This window comes from Seriola lalandi, unplaced genomic scaffold (assembly GCF_002814215.2).
Source record: "Seriola lalandi dorsalis isolate HSWRI2012SDOR001 ecotype SW California unplaced genomic scaffold, Sedor1 jcf7180002054378, whole genome shotgun sequence".
NCBI classification, from domain to species: Eukaryota; Metazoa; Chordata; class Actinopteri; order Carangiformes; family Carangidae; genus Seriola; species Seriola lalandi.
The window spans coordinates 429,267-435,266 of NW_019524931.1; the positions used below are offsets into that span (position 1 = coordinate 429,267).

The 6,000-nt window shown below is 39.6% G+C and overlaps 1 pseudogene; it reads left to right on the top strand.

The window, feature by feature from the left end:
• Positions 1-1,277: 1,277 nt before the first annotated feature.
• LOC147818970 (uncharacterized) lies at positions 1,278-2,358 on the top strand (annotated as a pseudogene).
• Positions 2,359-6,000: the final 3,642 nt, after the last annotated feature.

Here is a 6,000-nt window from a genome sequence, read left to right on the forward strand (position 1 = left end):
AGAATAATGAAGGTAAAGGTGTACGCTGCTCTGTTTTCGTGTGTCTGTTAGCACTAGTGTCAGTTAGCACTTACGGATAGCATCCCGGCTGTAAAGCTTTTCAGTCCATCCGTATCAATGCAGTTGTTTTTCTTCTTCTTTGGTGTCAGTTTGGATGGACATTACCGGGGCGTCTGACACTGAAAAAAGCGTTCATCTCCGCCACTGGCGTGATCACTCGATCATGATTGGACCAAAATAGTCACGTGACACATGTAATTGGAGGACGTAACACAGGTGTAACGTAATAAAGTGTGCAAAATCTACAGTTTGCCCTAATATAAATAGGATAATAATTTCATGGTCTACATGTGTTTCAGTGTTAATGTGAAATGGAAAATGAGTTTTGTACATTGGCCCTGAGATCTCAATGCAGTACAAGTTACCTGAATTGAAATTCACTTACTAACTAACTTGAGAAAAACGCATGTAAATAAACAAAGCACAAACAAAAACCAGAAAACAACTTCATCAATTTGACAACACATGTGCTGCAAATACTCACACACAACGTAAGCAGCGCGGGTTCAAGTCCAACCTGTGGCCCGTACCTTAAATAATTTTAAACTTTAGTGCTGCAATATGTAAATTGACTTACTTTGCAATTTATAAAGACAATCGGTAAACAAGAACGAAGTGTTGCGTCTACAATAACAAAGCATCAACAGTAGGGCTGCACAATTAATCGAAATATAATCAAAATCGCAATATGGCCAAGTGCAATATCCCCAAAATCGCAGGAGCTGCAATTTTTTTGATGTATTGAGGTAGAATGTGTCACAACATTGTTGTGCACTGTTGGCACCATAAGTGTGGGGCCACAGAGACGCTCTGGCCTACAAATCAAATTCTCCAGACATAAAGGAACTTGTTTGTTTAGTACAAGCCCCAACAAAAATTATATCATCATTTTAAAAAATTTTCAGTGAAAATGAAATGTAAAAACACCTATTCCAACTGAAATCACATGTTGCAATACCTGCCAAAATAATTGCAATATGACTTTTCTTTGCATGTCACGCAGCCCTAATCAACAGAAAATAAAAGTAGGAGTAGAGCAGGAACCATGTGCAATAACCCCTACTATTTGAGGATATTTTATACACTGTTTAGGAGGTTACAGTTGTGAGGTACAATGTTATGTCTACATAATGGTTAGCAGCACTTTATCAAGTCTTCCACTCTGAGTTTAATTTCTCTCTGATTTTATGTTTCTCTCGGGTAAAACAGATGCAGACAGGATCAGTGTAGGAAGTCTATCACTTGGTTTGGTTGTCTAAGAAGAAATGGTCACACTGCAGAGAGACTGTGAATGTGAACAATTTGGCAGCAGTTTCAGCCAGCTAAGCGCTTACAAGCTACACCTGCAAACCCACACTGAGGGAACAGCTGCGACCAGTGTGGGAGACAGTTCAGCGACCAGAGTTCATACAGAGAACACCTGCGTAGTCATACTTGACCACACCAGTCTGACCAATGTGGAAAGAGTTCCAGTGACTCAGATGTTTACAAGACATGTGGACGAGAAACGTTACCAGTGTGACCAATGTGAAAAACATTTCACTTATTTATGTCATTACAAGACACGCCTGCGTGTCCACACCGGAGAGAAGCCATATCAGTGTGATGATTGTGGAAAAGGTTTCAGTCACCTAAGCAGTTACAAGAGACACCTGCGTGTCCAAACCGGAGAAAAACCACATTGGTGTGAACAATGTGGGAAGAGTTACCGTTTCTTAGGAGACTACAAGAGACACCTGCATGTCCACACTGGAGAGAAGCAATACCAGTGCGTACAATGTCAGAAGAGTTTCTGTTTCTTGGGTGACTACAAGACACACCTGCGTGTCCACACCGGAGAAAAACCAAACCGGTGTGAACAATGTGGGAGGAGTTTCCGTTTCTTAGGTGACTACAAGAAACACCTGCGTAGCCATACCAGTGCGTAGAATGTGGAAAGAGTTTCAGTTGCTCAAGTCACTACAAGAGACACCAGCGTGTCCACACTGGAGAGAAGCCATACCGTTATAACCACTGTGGAAAACAATTTATTGATTCCAATGATCATAACAAACACCTGCGTACCCACTCTGGTGAGAAACCATATGGATGTGAACAGTGTGGGAAGAGATACACTCATTTAAGTGGTTACAAGCAACACCTGCGCTGCCACACCGGAGAGAAACCATACTGGTGCTCTCGGTGTAAAAGATTGTTTGCTTGGCACCAATCCTTGAAGGTCCATCGCTGTGTTGATGTAGGTGGAGAGAGTGTTGACTGATAAGACTGATAAGTCAGCCATTCCTGTGCTGGATTCAGTTCGCCTACCTAAGTGTGAAGGTTTCACATCAAAAATTTTGTTAAATTATAAAAATAAAAATAAATCAGAAATTTTATATTTTTTGGTTTCATGATAATGTGCAGTCTGCACGGTGGTGCAGTGGTTAGCGCTGTCGCCTCACAGCAAGAAGGTTCCGGGTTCGAGTCCCGGCTCGGCCGTGGGATCTTTCTGTGTGGAGTTTGCATGTTCTCCCCGTGCAAGTGTGGGTTCTCTCCGGGTACTCCGGCTTCCTCCCACAGTCGAAAGACATGCAAAATGGGGACTAGGCTAATTGGATACTCTAAATTGACCATAGGTGTGGCTGTGAGTGTGAATGGTTGTCTGTCTCTATGTGCCCTGCGATGGACTGGCGACCTGTCCAGGGTGTACCCCGCCTCTCGCCCGAAAAGATGCTGGGATAGGCTCCAGCCCCCCCGCGACCCTACTAGAGGATAAGCGGTAGAAAATGAATGAATGAATGAATGATAATGCGCCCTAGTTCTACATTAATTCAACAGAATACCGTCAGGTCTACGTCAGGGGTCTCCAGCTGTTTTTACTCTGAGAGCTACTTTGACAAAACAAAAGGTGTTGAAAGGTCCTCATGTCTTATATTACTGGTTACATTTATTCATATATCGTATCAAAACGCTCTCAACAATCACAATCTCCAAAACAAATCAAGGGAATAAGATCATTTAACAAGTCATTAAATATCAACATCCAAAACTCACATTTTGTACCAAAAACATCTGAAACTGTCATCAGACAAAAATCTGAGTCATGATTCAGTCAGACCTGAACACACAGACATGAAACACCACTGCTAATACACCTCCATAAATCTGCTTAGAAACCAGAGAAAGAAGAAGCTCCTCAGTCAGTGATCAGTGATAGTCAGTCAGTACATCCAATGGTGTATAAGAAATTTAAAATAGCTAATTCCGTAAACACTTCATTTTCAAACGTAGGCTAAAAAAACAGGGTTCATTTTGAAGCTTAACTCACTGTATCCATAGCAACATATTTCCAGTTTCTTGGAAATTTTTATCATAATCATAATTTTATTTTCATTTATTTTATAAGAAGAGCTGCTATCACTGCACGTCGCCTACAGCTGATCTGATGTAAACAAACTTGAGAGCATAACTCGTTTGACTGATAACTGACAAATAATTTTTTGGTGTTGTCTGTGTATTAGTCTGTGTCTTATTTCGATGTAATTTTCTATTGAACAGTATCGTAGTAATTATAAGCAGAGCTGGCATCACACTGGAGCCTGCTACACAACACAAGAGCTGCAGACAACTCAGCTCTCCTGCAGAAGTCTCCTTAACTAAGTAAGGGCTCCAGCATGTTATGTGTGTGCGCATCTCCAGTCGCACCTGTCATTGTGGTTCAATGTGTGCAACAATGTACAGTGCAAAAGAGGAACAGACAGTGACACTATGTCATTAATCCCGTATTAAGTTACTGTTAATGCAAACAGAACATGCCACTGCTGCTGCTTCATATTCAACTAGTTCAACTAGTGAAATGCGAGGTTCTTTTAATGTGAAGGAGCCACAGGAAATGCATTTTTAACTTTTGCATTTGAACATTGTGCTGTTAAATGAAGGATCTTCATGAGGAGAAACACAATTCTTGTTAGAGGAAGACATTCAGTGTTGATTCACGTCTTTAATGGGATTTGTTGTTAAAAAGATGAAACAACATTATGTCATCCTTTAATAAAGACAATTAAATTCTTCTTGAGGATGTAAAAGATGACAAATGTAGCTGTAGCACTTTGTGAGTCTTGTGTTCCAGCTGGATGTGTGTGTGATGACAGACAGGAGGATCTTCAGGACAACAAGCTGTGATGCTGCTGCTGCAGATGAGGACACATCTGGAGCTGCTTGTCCTCCCTGGAAATAGATAATCTGGTGAACTCACGCTGCATGCTGTCTCCTCTGCTCTTTGTTCAAGACAAATGGCAGACAAGGATGAAATAATCAATAGCTTCAGGAAACTTATGAGCAGATGAAGCCAGCATCACTCTATGAATGACATAAAGTAAGTGTATATTTACCTTTTCAATAAGATGGTTCAGTGTATGCTGTCTTCTCTCTTCTCCCCTTGTCTCATCTCATCTTGGTTCTTCTGTCTCAAAAAGATAAATAGCAGATAACAGTTAGCATCAGCTGTTAGCAACACTGAAGAAATAATGCTCACATTTGATCACTATATAAGTTCTGATAATAAATACATTTATCACAGTCCTCTTGTCTTGTCTGTAATATTTCTTCCTTGTTTCCTCTCTCTCTCGAGTACAGATGGTGACAAAGGGATCGTGCTGCTGCAGATGAGGAAACATCTGGAGCTGATCATCATCACTGGAAACAGGTAAAGACAGACCAGAGAGAACAACCACTAATAACCTCAACAACCTGGTGAACAGATGAAGTGTTTATCAGTATATTCATTCTGACAAGAACATGAAATAAAAGTATATTTACTTATTAGATGAAAGGCTTCACAGTGAACGATGCCTTTGCTCATCTCTTGTTTCCTCTCCTCCTGGTCTGGACTCGTTTCTTCTTCTCTCTAAAAGACAAATGACAAACGAGAGGAGACAGCAGTTAAAAAACAACTTTACAACCAGAATAATCATTTCCCTGTAAAAGAAATTACGATAATAACTTAGACTAATTGTATATTCATCTCTTTAAATGAGAGATCACTATTGATCAGCTCAGGAATTCTGATGGTATCATGAGAACGTACACGTATCTTTGTTGATGAGATGGTTCACTTTGCGCGCTGTTTCCTTTTCTCATCTCTTGTTTGCTCCTGGTCTGGACTTGTTTTCTCTTCTCTCTAAAAGGAAAATGGCGGGAAAGAGGAGACGATAGTGAATTATTTCATAATACTTGTATCAATGATATAAACAAATTGATAAAAATGGAAATTGTCATAAAAACATAATAGATATAAACTTATCTTTGTAAATGAGATGGTTCTCCTCACTGTAAAAGATAAATGGAAGACAAAAGGGAAAAACAGTTAATAGTTACAGTAATCAAAGCAAAGAAAGATTGATTATATTATACATATTGTGTTATTGAATAATGTAGAATAAATGTATTATTACTTATCTTTTTAAATGAGAGCGCCTCTTTCTCTAAAAGACAAATGGCAGATAAGGGAGAATAACAGTTCATTTTAAGTTCAATGAGGTAAACAGAAGAACTATTGATCAATATTGATATCACTGACAGGAATTCTGATATCAAATAAATGTGTAATCATCTTTTTTAGTGAGAAAGTTTGTAGTGTATGCTGTCTCGCCCTCTTCTCTTCATTATTGATCCATACTGTAGAATTTACACAATATATTTATATTCAAACAACATATTCATACTGTAGTATGAACATAGACTATTTAACTTTTAGATTGTGTGTAAAGGACGACTCACCGGTCTCTTCACTCTTGTTAATGTCTCCGTGGCTCCACTGTAGTTTCACCATGTCAGACACAGGCCAGCTCCAAGAGAGAAAGAAAACACTGGCCTGTGCTCCACAGCCATGATGAACAAACTATTTACATATGTACAATGTTTACTTCTGATATGGTGCAGCATGTCCATGGGCCAGATGCT